The following is an 18,172-nucleotide window of genomic DNA, read 5'->3' on the forward strand; positions in this document are numbered from 1 at the left end:
ATCCTGAGCTTCAAGAGAAGCTTGATGATTTGCTGGAGGATTAGACTACAGAGACAGGTTTGAAAACAGAGTGGAGACATGTCAAGGAAGCTGTTACTGCACTTGTGAAGAAGCATAGAAGAAGAGAAAGATTGCATGTCTCTAGCTTGCCCACTGATACGGGCAAGACAGTTGATGTATCTAGTAAGTCACCTACTTCTATGGCTAACCTTATGGCTGTACCTGGTATTGTTCCGTCTGTTAGGGAAGATGTCTTAGATGAATTGGTCAAAGGCATGCGGGATCTTCAATTGAAGGTTGCAAAATTGGACGAAAAAGGACAAGAGGAAAGGGGATGGGTGTTTACCGTAGCACAAAGGAACGAAAAATGGAGCAGAAGTGCAGGAGAAATGGAAGAAGGAGACAACCAAGAAGGCACAGGACAAAGAAAGGAAAAGGTGTCCTGGATGGAGGTCAGACTCTAAAAATCTGAATGACGGTGTCACCTCGAGAAAAGAAAAGAGTAAAAGTGCGCCATTAAATATGAAGGCGCTCCCGAATCCTTGTAAAAAGAGCGTCGGGCTCACTCCCGTGCCAATTGTATGCATTAGTGGGAACAAGATAAGTTAGAATGGTGGGAAATAGGAAAAGAGGGCCTAGGCTAATGGCCGGCCATGTAAAAAGTGGGGATGACCGCCCAAAAAGTAGGGCATGCATATAAAGTTCAAAAGTGAATGAGAAGCTCATTCTTGGGTGTGGCTAAAGCTTATTCTTCTTCTTCTTCTCTTGCTTCTTACCTTCTTTCTTGTGCTTGAGTGAGGGATTGAGGGAGTGTGAGGGAGTGAGTGTGTGTGAGTGAGGGATCGTGGAGAAGAAGCTCCCCGTATTCTCTCTTCATCTTTCCTTCTCTTTTTCTCTTCTGTCGTCTCGCACGGCTATGGAGGATGGAGCTTGACGGAGAGGGATTGAGGTTGCTTGAGCTTGCCACAAGGACCGTGGAGCTATCGGAGTGAGAGAGAGAGGAGGGAACTCGATCGAGCATCAAGGTAAGCTTACTACACCCACAAGGTAGGCATTGCGCATCGGCTATGTGAGAGGTAGCCATGGCCGCTCGGCTTGAAATGCTTGATCAATAAGCGGTCGATAGGTCTCGGGGTAGAGCTCCGTAGATCCCCTACATTTTGGTTTCATTGCCAGGACCCACAGAATTGAGCCTTGAGCACCATGCGCATTGTATCGAGCATGGCAGTAGGGTTCACAGCCTGAACCGGTGCTCGAGATAGTTAGGAGGATTAGGAGGTTTTAATCCCTGGAGCAAGTAAGTATTTTGATTTGCTGTTGAATGTAGAGTAGGCTCATCTGTCTTTATTTCTATTTCTGTCTTCTGTTGCAAAAAGTTAAGGGTAGGATAGGAAAAAGAAGGGAATAGAAGGGTTCTCCTGTTACTGGAGACAGGGAAGTTGGGGCACAGATTCAGACATATGGCTGGTGGAGTGTATGAGATTAGTCTCTGAGTCTACAATAGACTGAGGGATGTAATAAGGGGCACAGCAGACTAGGGCGCCCACATTTGACACCCTGTTTTCTGAGACGACTGTGAGACTGGGAGCCCGAGAGAGAGTGAGAGAGGGAGAGAGCTGCGGGAGATCATGAAGTGCTGACCCATCGAGCACCCCATCGCTTCGAGGTATGCCACACGTTTCCCTTTGTTTCTCGCATTGATTTGGAAAGTGCGGCACGATTTGATAGAGTAGGAATTGACCTAAAGGCGCCGTGCGCAACTTGCGGGCCGTCGGTCGCATCGTCGGACCAATCCGTCCGATTGCGAGAGTCGGACCGGTCCAATTTCCATGATCGGATCCCTTGAAAATCGGACCAGTTGAATCCAATTTCCAGAATCGGACCAGCCCACCAAGTCGGGGCCATGTGTCCGAGTCCCAAACTTGAGCCACTCGATCCATTGTAGTAGTCGGACCACGGACCACCCCTCATCCAATTCCGAGAATCGAAAGTTCCCAGGATCGGACCAGCCCATCCGATTCCCAGAATCGGACCAGCTCGTCCGATTCCTAGAATCGGACCAGAGCACCAGAGCTTGAATAGAAGGTGATTCACCTAGGCCACAGTCCTGAGGGTGCCCTGGTGACGTCTCTAACCCCCCCAGGGAACCCAGTTTTATCTTGGAAGTTGGATACCAGACAAGGTGACCGAAGATCCACACCCAAATAGCTAGACTCCGAGTTGACATAATTGGGATTGGATGCAATGTTCAGCGACCAGCCACCCAACTAACCAACCCTGAAGCAAGATAGGGTATGCAACAGGGTCTTTCTATAAGACTATAGAGTGGCCAGGACTTGCACCAAAAGCCACATCAGGCCACAACTGTAGGCAGTGAGGTGGAGCTTGCATCAGGCATTTAGTGCACCCTCACCTCACCTTCTGATTTCATCACCTAGGGTGCACTACAAGGAAAGGAAAAGCCTGCTTCCACACCAAGCACTAGAAAGCACTAAGCACAAGTTGTGGATAAGATTAACGACGATTTTTAGTAACAAGGAGCTTAACAAAAACATAATAATATCAAGGAACCCACTACTAGGAGAGGATCCCAAGGCATGGCGGGCTACTAGGGAACTCCATCTGTAGGGCCTTGAGAGGACACGAAGATCCAGGGGACCACAATGTAGAGAATCAGACGCCGCCAGAGCTACTCAAGTTGATCGACGACCCAGTTAAACGGGAAGCAGAAGCAATGTCAGGATCCCAAGGCGGATCAGGAGAGGATAGACTGGACTTGGGAGAATTCCCAATCATGGTGCAGGAGTTAGTCAACGAGTATGACTTGCTGGCCAGGATGGTAGTTCAGGGTAGGCCAATAGAGGAAGTGGTAGTGACCCTAGAAGAGAAACGAAAGGCAATCAGAAGGGCGCTAGAGAGCATGATTGTCTATAACCACGAGCAAAAGGCTAGGAAACTCCAACAAGACGTGGATATGTACGAGGCCCGGCGTGTTGGCCCTGGCTGGAGCAGCAAAGGCAGGCACTTGGATTTGGAGGACCAAGCCAGGACCCAATCTCATGTTGGACCTGTGGTCATCCAGGCCATATATCATCACGCTGCCCAGAAAGGAAACAGGAAAATCAGGACAAGGCTGACCTTAGGTGTGCCGAATGTGGGATCACGCACTTGTTTCCTGACTGCCCTAGGTGGAAATCATCAGCCAGCCCGGCCAACGTACCCTCTGTGCCCTTGGGGCAATTTGGCGTAGAGACCTTTGGCGGAGAAGACACACCCATCCCGCTGCATGTCATGACGCGAGCACAAACAAGATGAACAGGCATCTCACTGCCTGGGCCAAGTAACCTGGACGCGGCCTCGCTGGGAAAGAAAAGCCAGAGGAGAAGGAGAAAGAGAGCAGACACAAGGATCACTCTTAAGACTGAGGAAGACACATTCTTAGTGGCGGGAAGAGGGGTCACAGATGCCGAGGCAGAGACCTCTGCCCCCAAGACGGCAGAACTAGGTAGTGCCAAGGTGGGGAAATACCCTCATCCCAGGCGGTAACTCGAGGCTATCGCCAAGGTAAAGGAGTGGGTCAAGGATGCCCAAGAACACCTTAAAGATGTAGAACCCAAATTGGAGGATCCGATGGAGGACCTTTCTAGTGCAAGCACGCCCGATTCAACATCGCGGCCTCAATCGAGGAATGCACTAACAACACGAGAGATGCCACGAAGGCAAGACCAGGAAGAAGCTTATCAACAAGCTAGCCACACGACATGTGGCCGAAGAGTGGTGACCGAGGAGAAAGCCAACTACCCAGCAACCTCCTCACCACCGTAGTAACCACCCTAGTGACTATTAATCTGGGAGACATGCTTCGGCAACACCCTCCATTGTGGTGAGAATTGAGGCACTGGGTGGAGGGCAAGGGGGAGCATGCTGCCGCTAACTTGCACGATCAGGACGCAGTCACGCAAATTCCAAGCCTAACGCTGCACTCAGCTCCAAGGTCACTGCACATCAACGCTTTCTGGGAAGGCACGGAGATGCATGTAGTCCTACCTGTCTTAGCCTTAGGGGACGTAACTCGGAAAGGAATTGTGGACACCGGTGCAGGGGTCAGTGTCTTGAGCCACGTAGTTCTACAGGCCTAAGGAAACGCACCTGTGGAAGCAGCTAGGTTCAATGTTACATTGGCCAATGGAATGAAGGTCAGACCATTCGAGGTCTTAAAAAACTGGCAAGTGAAGATCGCAGGAGTGCAATTCTTGGTAAATTTCATTGTCATGAAGGGGGTGGACTATGACATATTGCTAGGCCGGCCATGGATGAGGAATGCACGAGTGGTCAAAGACTGGGGAAACAACCTCATATTCTTGGGGAATAGGACGGAGGCAGTGAGAGTTGAGATGGACACATGGAAGACTACCCCAGCCAACCTCGATGCCATCTCGACCATGCTAAAAGGCGATGCCCAGGCGCGTAAGCACTATGGGACATTGACCAAGTATATTCCTTGCCCTGAGGACGAGAGGGATTGGATGCACATCTTGGCAACCATTGACCTGCCATTCTCAGATGAGGAAGAGTTGTATAAGCAAGTGGCTAAGTCACCAAGCATGCCAGAGTAGGGGAGCCCATTGTGCCACTTTGCATGATGGCGGGGAGCTCGCAGGATCCAGGGAGACTGGTCCCATTCCATACCCCCACGAACAAGCTCGAGCTTCAGGGAATCGTAGGGTACCTAACCACTGAACTGAAAGGCAACAAAGCAGCTAATCTAAAGCCCCTAAGCAATCTCTTGGCTCGGCCTGAATGGGAATGGACCAAAGTGCACGATCTCAACCTATCATACAATTGGGCTTTAATCACCAACGAAGAGGAGATCGGAGAGGAAAACCTAGGGGATGACAAGCAGTCAGAGGGGCAAGATCCCGGTGATGAGGAGTATGAGCACTGTCACTATGAGACAAATGAGAGCGAGGAGGGGTTTAGCACGATAGATTATGACACTGAAGGGAGAGCAATCGAGTAGATTGAGGCAGACTCTAGGCCGAAATGGAAAAGGGATGGAAAAGGAGTCGTGCGGATGGAATGCGATAAGACCTGGCTGGGGCAGGTGGGAGCTATGGACTATGAGCAGGCAGGGGTGGCACAATCGCTGGTAGTCCCAATACTGAAGACAGAGTCACCTACTGAACTACGACCCTCGGGCGAAACCCCTTCCTCAAGCGAGGGATGCGAGTTTAACTCGGAGTCTGAAGTCAGTACAGAGAGTGATCCCGAAATACCCCAACCCTCTAATGTCAGACGCACTAAAGGGGACTTGCCAGTCCACTTAAGGCGCAAGTGGATTAAGGAGGGGACCAGGAAGCAAACTAGAGACTCAGAAGGAGAGAGGCAAAAGAAACCACAGGACCTACCCAAACGCTTCACAAAGTTTAAGAAGGGTGATAGAGTGGTGGTTCTGCTAGGAGCGAAGAGACAAGGGCAAGCCAGGGAACCAATTGAGGGACCCGCCAGGGTCAAGGAAGTTGACCTGGCAGAGGAGGGAAAGAAACCACAACCCGTGTTCATTGCTGACAACCTGACCAAGGAGGAGGAGGCTAAGCTGGTTGCTCTCCTGCCGGAGTATGTCGATGTGTTCGCCTGGTCCTTGGAGAAACTGAGAGGAGTCGATTCGAGGATGGTGACCCATAACATTCCCATGGTCCTAGAAGCGGTGCCAACGAAGCAGAGACCTTACCCTATGAATCCCAAACACGCTCATGTGGTGAAGAAAGAGATTGATAAGCTCATGAAGGCGGGATTTATATATGAGATCGAGCACACAGATTGGGTATTGCCCATAGTGATAGTTATGAAAAAGAACGGCAAGATTCGAGTATGCGTGAATTACAAGAAGGTGAATGCCCATACGAAGAGAGACAACCACCCTTTGCCATATACTGAGCACATGCTGGAGAGAGTAGCAGTAGGCAAAGAAGCTTACAACTTTCTGGATGGATTCTCAGGCTACAATCAAGTGCAAGTGCATCCTGACAATAGGCACAAGACTGCCTTCGCCACGGAGTGGGGTGTCTTTGCCTACATCGTTATGCCCTTTGGGCTAATGAATGCTCTTGTAACCTTCCAACGATTAATGTGCACGATCTTCAAGGATATGCTGCGACGCGAGCTGGAGGTGTTTGTGGATGACCTATGCGTGCACTCCAGTTGGGCCGAATACTTAGAGAGGCTGGGAGTTGTCTTCGAACGATGCCGACTATACAAACTCTCGATGAACCCCTTGAAGTGCCAGTTCTGGGTGAAGCACGGATGCATTCTAGGACATGTAATGTCATGGAATGGCATTGCCACTGACTTTTCAAAAGTCAGGGCCATTACCGACCTCCCATCGCCCACCAATTACAAGGGCGTCCAGTGTTTCTTAGGCCACACAGGATACTACTGATGCTTTGTACTAAACTACGAGCTGATTGCTAGACCATTGTACAAGCTACTGATTGTATTCGAGTGGATTGAGGAATGCCAACGCGCGTATGAACAGTTAAAGAAGGCCCTCACCACTGCACCCATCTTATGAGCCCCAGACTGGAGTGTAGCATTCCATGTACACATAGATGCCTCCAAATTTGCCATCGGAGCCGTTCTATGCCAACCTGGTGAACATAGTCTTGGTTACCCATGAGCTTCGCTAGCAGGCAGCTCACCGAAACATAAATGATCTACTCCACCACAGAAAGGGAAGGGCTAGCCATGGTGTTCACTGTGAAGAAATTTAGGCATTACCTGTTGGCCACACCCTTCGTCTTTTACGTAGACCATCAAGCCCTGCTGTATCTCGTAAACAAGCCATGCACCACAGGCCGCATAGCAAGGTGGTTACTTCTCCTGCTGGAGTTTGATTTCTCAGTGATTGTGCGTAAAGGAAAGCAACATTACATGGTGGATCACATGTCCTGCATACCCACCGGGGAAGCTGCTGGCCAAGGCATCCCTGATGATTTACCGGACACGCACCTCTTTGGCCTGTCTAGCGAAGGGGACTTGTTTAGAGCTGATTTGACACCCTACTGGGCAGACGATGTTGTCCAAGTGTTAGAAAATGGCCTGCCAGAGAGACCTATTGAGAAAGCTAGGCTAAGGAGACTCATCTTAAAAATCCAACCATACCAATTAATTGTTGGCCAACTCTATAGGTTGGGACATGACAGGCTGTTACATAGATGTGTGTGCGAGCACGAGATGCACGATGTATTGAGAGAGGTGCACGATGGGATAGCTGGCGGGCATTTTAGTGGGGACACGACTTCCCGTAAGGTATTACAATCCCAACTCTGGTGGCCCACCCTATTCCGCGACGCCGCTAAGTTCGTCAAACACTGCGACGAATGCTAGAGGACTAAGATACCTATGCGCAAAGATAAGATGGAGTTAACCCCCATAATAGCTCGACAGCCCTTCGAGAAATGGGTCATTGACTTCATCAGACCTATTAGTCCAGCGGCTCAATACTCCCAGGCACGCTACATCATTGTGGCAATGGACTACCTGATGAAGTGGGTGGAGGCGCGAGCCACTAGAAGGAACGATGCTAGGACCACTGCGAAGTTCCTGTGGGAATAGGTCTTTTCACGGTTTGGGTGTCCAATCGAATATCCCACCCGCTCTCAACCTTTTTAATCATTCATAGAAGGTCTTCCCCCTACTACCCACAGGGCAAATGGCCAAGCGGAGTCCACAAATAAAATCTTGGTCAATGTACTTACTAAGGTAGTATCCACATCACGAAGGGACTAGGATAATAAGCTGATGGCTACCTTATGGGCTTATCGGACAGCTTATAAGACGGTTGTCGGGCAAACACCCTTTAGGCTAACCTACGGGGCGGAGGCCATTCTACCTCTAGAATTTTTCATCCCAAGCTTAAGAATAGTAGTGCAGGGGCGTTGGGAGGGGAGAGAGGCTTGGACTAACCGCTTAGAGGAACTAGAGTGTCTCACAGAAACTTGGCTTTTAGCCACCCACGCTCTAATCTGCGAAAAGGCACGATGAAAGCTGTGGTATGACAAGCACGTCAACCAGCGCAACTTTGATCACGGGGACCTCGTGTTACTCTACTCGGTAAAAGGGCACAAATAGAAAATGAAATTTTGAGGGCTGGGGCCTTTCCGGGTGCGTGCAATTAGCAGAACGGGCAATGTCGAGTTGGAGACGCTCAAAGGGGAAGGAATAGGCTTCTTCAATGGTAGTCGCATGAAAAAGTACTATCCCTCTTCCCATCCGCTGCACGAACCACCGATGCGCAAACCCCTCATCGCTGTTTGCATGGCCACAATCATCGAACTAACTGACCACGATGAAGAAGCAGTGGCACCCGCCTACCTTCGAATCACGGTCACCGTAGAGCGGACATATTATTTTGATGCTTTGATCGACGAAGGGGCCGACCGGAATGTCTTGACACATGACCATTGGACACGCATTGGTCAACCCAAATTACAACCCACGAATGTGAAACTTAGCCCATTTGGGGGCAACACTTACCCTCTCTTAGGGAAATGCCAAGCGGCTGTCTCCATCGAGTCTGGGAGTATGCCAGTCATATTTTATGTGTTACCAAACACTAAAGGGGCTGGTGATAAATCACTACTAGGGTGCACTTTCAAAAAATAGACAAGCTGGAATGTGGACTACAACCTAGACTGCATTCACCTGACCATGGACAGTGTGCTTATAGTAACTCCTTTCAGCAAGGGCCATCTTGCGCCTTCTACAACTGTAGAGCCACCGATGGAGACCCTCGCAACCAAGCCTAAGGAAAAGGGTAGGGATGCCTTACCCCGTACCCCAACCGCCAGAGGCAAACCCACCCAAGCCATCCACATGGCCAGGGAGCCCACGCCCATATGGGTGCTGAAACGGCGAGTGTCGCCTCCTGCTAGACCACAGAAACATGCTCCTAAATGCAAAAATTATCGGTCGAGGCCTAACAGGCAGCCCAGGCGCCATCGACATGGGTGCACCACCACGCCACAATGGATGCCGAAAGATTTCTTGTGAGCGCAGGGATACTATGAGGGCAACCCCTGGATATGGGTGCCTAAGGTTAGACACCCGAATGAAAGAGTCAACTTTGGGCAGCCCCACTCTAGCTGGATAGATCGGCATAGGCAAAGCACAAGTTGCACAGAACGTCAAACCGACAATGGTGATGGTTAAGGCCACCCAGCACCTTCAGTGCCCCAAACCGGATGATCTAGCACTATCTAGGTCAGACAAGGTGCACACCCCCATGCCCGCTCAAATGAATTGCAGCACGCTCCCTAGGGCACGAGAGCTCGCCGCAATGTTTCCAAATGATCCAAAGTGCGCAATTCCATTAACGACCCCTGCAAGGCAGTCACCACTGTCCAACCCAATTGCTCCATCGCCACCAGCGGGTCTGAAACCTTCATATGAAAGATGATCCTTCTTGTCAGTGGGGCCAAGGATCTTGCTGAGACCTCCGGGAATGACGTAGTGACATGCATCAAGGAGTTGGACGACATCTTCAGTACATTCGCTAGAAGCTACGAGAGACTTTACCTAGGACTTCTTGACGAACCCCTCGCTTCTATGTTCGCTCGTTGCGATGCACTTGGGAGGACTACGAGTTCATGACCATCAAGTTTCCCAAAATTGCGGCCAAGCTAATCACTAATGGAGAGATCTTGAAGGAACAGGCTGTTCTCAGACGACTAGTCACCTCATATCGCAAGCCCGCTCGCTCTATGCCGGAACGTGAACTAGAGGAGCTTGTGCAGCTTGCCAGCTCTGCTTCTTCATTCATGCAACTGTGGTACGCCTTACGACTCAAATGGGAGAAAAAAGGCTGCCGGATCATGACTAATGCTGAGCAAAGGAGGGCAATCAAAGCAATTGAACGCGACCCTACGTATGTGGCACCTCTTTCATTCAGAGTTCTGGCCGTTACACGCAACTTACACTTAGATGATTAGCTACTGGCCCACCCGTACATTGACCAATTCCTCACAGAGGAGGAGTTGCACATTTCTAGTCACCTCAACTCGGGAGACATATTCCATGACGTCTTAACCTACATCACTCAAGCTTCCCTGCAACTAGGCGAACTTGATCTCCATGCCCAGTTTGAATACAACCCTAACTTGTATACCTGGCTTATGGCCAAGTAGCCCACCCCACACAGCCCATGCAAGCCTTCCCTCCCCCGTGCCACTTAGAAAAGAGGGAAGAAGAGCCAATGACGGACCGAGTGAGGTAACAAAAGGGTGAAGGCTAACAACACTCTACTAAATTCGAAAGGGGAAAGGAAGCAAGGAGGAAAAGATGTTGGTTGTTAATTGTTTCTAAAAAAGTTTCATCTCCTTAAGTCCGCCCAGTAAATTGGCGCACATGTTTTTTCTTGGTATATGCTAGGAATGAAGCAAATCGTAACTCTAATGTTAATTGGGGTAATGACAGGCACATACCATGGCAGGACAAGGCAGACTTCCATTTATGGAAGCAGAAATGACGAAATATGGAATCAGCATCGAAACACGGGGCTTCAACCAATTTACTTTCAAGCATACCATGAACCTGGATGAGGCTATCTTAGAGGAGTCGGCCGTAAGAGAGCTGGTGAACAAATGCAGCCTCCAAAAGTACGTAGAGAAAGTCAGGCAAGCTGTCAACTACAGCATGTGCGCAGAGTTCTTGAGAAATTTCAATGAAGAATGAAACTGTAGCACGGTCATGGTAAGGGAAGGTAATCAAGAAAGATGGGTACAGGTGCCCCTTGTCACCGCCACTGTCGAAGGAGCCCTGGGACTCGTGCCCAAAAAGGAAAGACGTCCAAAAAGGGACGTATAAACCATGCTGGGAGTCAAAAAGGAAGATGTACACACAGTTGATGGAATTAGTCTAGCCGACATTCCAGACCCGGTGACAAGGATGCAGGCTAAAATGATCCATTCTCTCTTCTCCAGCCACAGGTACAACACCCTCATGAACAAGATCAACGTACCACTGCTTGAAAGCATTGTGGCAGGGGCCCCAGATGAGGTGGACTGGAACGCTTTCGTCTAGAAGACTATAAAGAGTTCTACCGCCCTTCTAGCTCCAGCCGTAGTGCCAACCAATGGGGACTCCCTAGCCTCCATTGCACTATCCACGAGGAAATTATTTGCCATCAAGGCCTCCACAATCAGGTATGGAGGCATACTTACAGCAATCATTGACGAGGCCATCAAGGATGCTGGTGTGGAAGGAGAGCAGATTGAGCACGAAGACTCACCACATCGAGAGGAGGAAGTCTCAAGTGAAAGGACGGCTAGCAATGTAGGGGACCCTAAAGTACCACCCCCGCAAAAGGCCGGGCCTCAAATGCAAACGAAGGACAACAAGGGCCAAAAGAGGGCGAAGACACTAAGCAAAAGGGAGCGATCCAAGGTGAAGGGGGCTCAAAAAGAGTCATGTGGGTTGGAAGAACAACTGCAGAAGGAGGAGGAGGAAGAACTTGCAAGAGTTAAAGAGGAGTCAAAAAGGGCAGAAGAGGAACAACATAGAAGGGCGGAAGAGGAAGCCTACGAACTGAGCATGAAGGAACTGGCCGAGTTGGCTGAGGCCACTTGTAGGTCTGTTGAAGAAGCTCATAAACCAGAAGAAATCCACCCCTATGGTCCTCACCATGAAGCCGAAGCGAGTGACAGCGTGAGGGCAGCCTCGATGACCGCAGGCAAGGGAAAGTCACCGCTACATCCCCTGCCTCCCTCCTTCGTGCCAATGCCAATAGACGCCCCAAATGCCCCACAGCCCGCGCCTTCTTCGGACATGGCCCAACTAATGAGCATGATGCAGATGCTCGTTAGTAAGGTGGCAAAGATTGTCCCAAAACCTGGCATGAAAAGACCTACCACCGCTGATGCTGAATACAGGAAAGACCCTAAACAGAAAAAACTCAAAGCATCTACCACCACAGCCCCCATCCCCCTGTCTCATCAGGAGCAGACTATGATGCCTACGTGGCCGAGCTCTTAGCGCAGTTGGAAGCGGCAAAGGAGAAAAAGAAGGTGGCCCTACTGGAGCTGGAGAAAGAAAGGGAAACCTCGGTGGCCCTAAAGCTCGAATTTTCAAAGCAAGAGGCTAACCGACGAAGGGAGGTCAAGGCGTTACAAGATCAGCTGGAGGCAAAGAAGAAGGAGGCCCAGGACAATGAGAACCGCCTACAATAGAGGCTGGAGGATGAAGAGCAGAACCTGGTGGCCGAGCAACAGAGTTTAAAGTTACTGGTGTAGCAGTATGCCGACCTAGAGTAAAGAACGGCCAGACTAGAGGGGTATAGTCTATTGGCAACTCAAGAAGGTGAACCGAGCGAGGGGCAGGGGGACGCCATGGCAAAGCTTCAGTATGAGCTCGAGGAGCAAAATAGGCTAGAAAGAGAGATAGAATTTGTGGCACAGGGCCGGTCCACAACCCTCGCAACAGAAGTGTAAGAACAACAACAGGAGGTACAAAGGCTGTAGGGGGCGTTGGAAGCTGCCAATGAAGACACTGAGGCCCTCATGGCCATGGCCTTCATGCAATGGAGACTACATCTTGCAGAAATCCGGAGCCATGAGTAGCTGGCACAGGAGAGATCAGAACGAATTAATGAGGCAGAGCATAAATTCAGTATCACAACTCAAGCGAAGGAAATCGCCGAAGCGCAGCTGGCTCAGAAGTCCAGGGAGTGGCATCAACTCTGGGCTTTAACGAACGAACAACAACAGATGATGACCATACTAGCGAGTGCAATGGAAGAGGAAAGACAAAAGATGGATGAAAGGGCAAACGCTTGGGAAGCAAGTAACTTTGACAGAATCAGGCAATTAATCCTTCATCTCAAACTCATACTTTAAAAGGCTCTTAGCATCATCCAAACCTCCATGCCAAGAAAGTCCCCCTCTACCAAACCTCCCACCAGACGAGACTGAAGATGCCCACATGCCGGAGCGCATTGTGGCAGCCACAAGAAGGAGACAGGAGCTGGCAGAAGATGCACAACGTAGAGCTCGGTCACTGCCAAGATAATTCTCTAACGAGCCAGTACCACTACGAAGGGACCCCAACCCCATTGATTGGCTATAGGAATTGGTCATCTGGCGTGACCGGGAGTTTCAGACGACGAGGTCTTTTGAGATGTCCTTCTCCTACCCACGCTCGCTGGACCGGGGGCTGCCACTCAGTATCCTATCCAAAATCAAGGAGCTAGCTAATGACCCAGCGAATCATTGGGTGGAAAAAAGGAGCCTAATTATGACCCGGTGGAGGCAGGAGCCTATAGACTACTGGCAGGACAAGGTGAACCAGATTCCCAAATCCGTCCAAGGCTACGAGGTGCAGCCAAAGTGGTGGTGGAGGATTTGGGATGCCAATTTTGACGCCTGGACCGCCTTCTGCAGCTCACTCCCCGAGGAGCGAAATGACCCCTTCCACATGCCCTACCCCCGCCGGAATGGAGTGGACTATGACCGTGCCATTCATGGGGATCTTGACTTCCCTAAAATATATAATGTAAATGCCCAAACTCCCGAGGAATGCTTAGTCTTTAGAAAATAGGATATTCTTCCATCCATCACCCGCTTCCTCGCGGACTTCTCCTCCTGCTCGGATCCTGCCTTCCTAACCACCTGCAACTATTTGAGGTTGCTCAAATTCTTATTACAACAAAAGCCTACCGTTGAAGAAGCTCACCTTCCCCCCCTCTTTTTTGACATCAATCTAGGCATTGATAGTAGAGCCATGACTCGATTAATGATGAGGGCATTCCTCCTCCCCTCCTTTAACTTGGAGCTCTTAGAAAACATGAATGACACCCGATTCACAAGATGTAACCACCCCTTTTTGTCATCCACCCCTATGAAGGCCCGAGATGCAATTAAAGAATATCTCCAAAGCCGTGCCTTTCTATCGCAATGCCTGCGACCTCCCCGCGCTTCAACTGACGGTGATTGGCACTAGCCAAATGCCTTCTAAAAAAAAAGAAAGAGAGAGAAGCACACACTTTGCTCATGGCACCTAGGGATCACCCCTAGCCTCTCTCCCCACTCCACGCTTAGGGCACATAAAGGGCAGGACTTTCAGACCTGTCACCCTAAGCTCTGCACTGCACTACACCTCCAACAATGCACGAAAGGGTTTGCCCAAGGTAGACCCACCTCCCAATTCCACTACACATGCACTTACACCTCACCATGAGACAGATACCCCCTTAGGGAGTGCACAACTTTCTCTTGCAGGCTGTTCTAACTCAGTCGAGCTGCCATTGGCTACATCTTGGCACCATGTGTTCTGCAAAACTGATAACGGAGCCCTGGTTTTGGCAGTCATCGCCGACGACAAATTCCAACTATGTAAACAAGGCCGAGCATCTTCATGCAAATCAAAGCAAGCCGAAACTTCTCCAAATCACCAGGAACCCACACCCCACCATCTCTCATCGCAGTGCCGCCTTTTTGACAGTGGTCATCTATCCACCATTTCCACTTAGCACCAATCCCAACTACCTTGCTGCTCCCCACCCCAGTGCCATGGGATTGGCACTCCGCTAGGAGGGGGGTAATGTTTACCGTAGCACAGAGGAATGAAAAATGGAGCAGAAGTGCAGGAGAAATGGAATAATGAGACAACCAATAAGGCATAGGACAAAGAAAGGAAAAGGCGTCCTGGATGGAGGTCAGACTCTGAAAATCTGAATGACGGTGTCACCTCGAGAAAAGAAAAGAGTAAAAGCGCGCCATTAAATATGAAGGCGCTCCCAAATCCTTGTAAAAAGAGCACCGGGCTCACTCCCATGCCAATTGTATGCATTAGTGGGAAGGGATAAGTTAGAATGGTGGGAAATAGGAAAAGAGGGCCTAGGCTAATGGCCGGCCATGTAAAAAGTGGGGATGACCGCCCAAAAAGTAGGGCATGTATATAAAGTTCAAAAGTGAATGAGAAGCTCATTCTTGGGTGTGGCTAAAGCTTCTTCTTCTTCTTCTCTTGCTTCTTACCTTCTTTCTTGTGCTTGAGTGAGGGATTGAGGGAGTGTGAGGGAGTGAGCGTGTGTGAGTGAGGGATCGTGGAGAAGAAGCTCCCCATCTTCTCTCTTCATCTTTCCTTCTCTTCTTCTCTTCTCTCATCTCGCGCGGCTATGGAGGATGGAGGTTGACGGAGAGGGATTGAGGTTGCTTGAGCTTGCCACAAGGATCATGGAGCTACCAGAGTGTGAGAGAGAGAAGGGAACTCGATTGAGCATCAAGGTAAGCTCACTACACCCACAAGGTAGGCATTGCATGTCGGCTATGTGAGAGGTAGCCATGGCTGCTCGGCTTGAAACGCTTGATCAATAAGCGGTCCGTAGGTCTCGGGGTAGAGCTCTGTAGCTCCCCTACAATGGGCAACAGCCCCTAAGCTTGGAAAAAAACGTATGTGGTGTGATAGTTTGCAGCACGAGAGAAAGGATTGTGCTGCCTATATCAGGAGGCCTTGGCACGATAGCTTATCTTCTAGAAAGATGGCAAGATCCATGCACAAGAAATGGGATTGCCTCTTGGTTTGAATTTTGGAAAGGGAGGTATGCAGAAGTTGTTGGAAGACTTGACTGTCCGAAATGCTTATGCGGCAGTACATGCTTCTACTTTTGGTCTACAGTTGGATAGAATACATGGCCAAGTGATGGTTGGTCCAAAGGCTGAAATATGGACACATGCTTTACATGCAACTGAAAAGAGAAAGGTCACTGATAGTGAAATGTCTCATGCAGGGCAAGACATTCGTGGCATAACTGGTTGGGAATCACTGGTAGATGCATATTCAGTGTATGCATATTTAGCAAAGGTACAAAACACGGATGTACTTGTGGAAGAAAAAAGAAAAAGAGATGAAGATATTGTAGGGACATCTAAAAGAATGACAAGAAGAAGTGTGGATCAGCCTAAAGCTGCAAATCAACCACCTCCCGAGCATGTTATGGAAGAGGTCAGTCAGGAGCAAAAACAGGATAACAAACAAGAGGGCAAAAAGAAGGGCAAACAGCCAGGATATAAGTTGCAATCTGACATTGAGGTAGTCACAGATCTTAAGAAGGTTCTTGAAGAACGAATCTTAAACAGTTGGGTGGAATTTACCTTAGGAGAGGTGCTTGGCATTGCCAAGCGAGAATTTCATGATGAGATCATTGACATAATTAAAAGGAAGCGTCAGTTTCTTGGTGATACCACTAGCGCATTGCTGCAATTTGAAGAGGAAATTTGTTTGTTGGGTATTCAGGCTGAATATGAGCATGAAGTAAGTATTGGATTATCTATGCAGGATGCTACTAATCAGGGACAGCATGTGAAAAAGAGAAGAAAGTGGCTGAAAATGCATTGTCTTGTAGCAATATGCATGGCGGAGTAAGGCAAATGCAACAATATGGAGAAGAGACTCTAGGATTTATTCCTCGAATTCACTACACAAGAAATCATTGGGCTAGAGCTACCACTGAAACGGTAGTGAAAATAGGGGAATGTGAAACTCCTTGTGTTGCTTTACTTGACCATGGGTCTGAGATAAATGTCATTGAGCATGGATTGTATGAAAATGGTGCATGGCCTGTAGACACTGATCACGGTTGGTGAATGAGGGCTGCAAATAATTATTCAGGGGAGCTCTATGCTACATGTCCTAATGTAAAAGTGACTATTGGTGATGTACAGGAAGAGCAACACTTCTTTGTGCAAGATAATTCCTCATATGTAGTGATTTTGGGACAGCCCTATATTACAGGTGTGCATATGGAAACAAAGGTGCTTGATGATGGTTTTGCTTATGCAAGAGTCAGAAGCAAGGATGGGAGAAAAGTAGTCCAGTTTCTTACTGTTTGTGTTAATCATCCTAGAAATCGTGATACGATTCGAGAGTCTCCTTTGGTTCCAAATGCAAGGGAATTCAAAGACCTGGATTTTCATTAAGCACTGTTGTAATACGGGGCTACAGTAGTGCTGTTCAGAGGGTGTACTCGCCTCTTGATAAAATGAAGCATGTATTTACTATTGGTAATTCTCAGTTTACAGCAAATAGTTCATGTTGGTTTAAGCCTATGGAAGCTGTGTGTAGTGTTGAACGCATATCTATGAAACGGGCTTCTAAGAAACTCAGAGCATTGGGATTGTTAGCTAAAAATGATGGCATTTCAGGCATCTTTTATGGACTAAATATTAATGACACTATGGTTGAAATTTCAGCAACTATACATGCAGAAAATGAGGCTAAAAATAGAGTGTTGTCAATATGTTCTTTGGATATGTATGATGTTATAGCATTGTTTGCTTAGTAGGAAGGATTACAATGGGCTGAAGCACTTGTGGAGACAAAGTAAAAGACAGATGACAAAAAGAGGAAACCAATTTCTTTGCCACTTCCACCAAAGAGTGAGGGTATATATGAAAAAGTGTCAAGGCAACCAAGCTTACGGGATCCTAAAGATATAGGTCATTAGTTTACATCTGAAACATCACAGGAATTGAAAGTTGGTGCAGAAGGGTTTCTTTTGCCTGCTGAGAGAGACTATTTTATGCAGATGTTGGCTAGATATGGGAAGGCATTTGCATTTCAGCCAAGTGAAATAGGTTGTGTGGATCCAAATGTTGTCTTCCTATGGTCATATTTACTATGCCACACACATGTACCATGAAACTTGAGGCCTATTCTAGTGCCTAAAGCTTACTTGCCAAAGCTGATGGATTTGCTAAATGAAAAGATTCACATGAAGATCTTGGAGCCTTCTTCAGCCCGGTACTCAAATCGTTGGTTTACTGTGCCCAAAAAGAATGGGGCTTTGAGATTTATTCAAGACATGCAACCAATCAATAAAGTGACCATAAGAAATGTGGGTGTAGGTCATGTGGTTGATGAATTTGTAGAGGCTTTTGCATGCAAAGTGATCTATTCTTTGGGCGATCTTTACTCGGGTTATGATTAGTTTCGGCTTGCAATTGAAAGCAGGGATATCACAACCATGAAGACTCCTTTGGGGTTAGTACGAATGTGTACTCTCCCATAGGGTGCAACAAACTCAGTGGCACACATGACAAATGCTATGAATAGGGTACTTAGGGATTTTATACCACAATTGACTATGCCCTTCTTGGATGATGTTCCAATCAAAGGGTGTGCA

The sequence above is a fragment of the Lygodium microphyllum genome, chromosome 4 (genome assembly GCF_053477565.2).
Source record: "Lygodium microphyllum isolate KBCC chromosome 4, Lygodium_microphyllum_v1.1.10, whole genome shotgun sequence".
Lineage (NCBI taxonomy): Eukaryota > Viridiplantae > Streptophyta > Polypodiopsida > Schizaeales > Lygodiaceae > Lygodium > Lygodium microphyllum.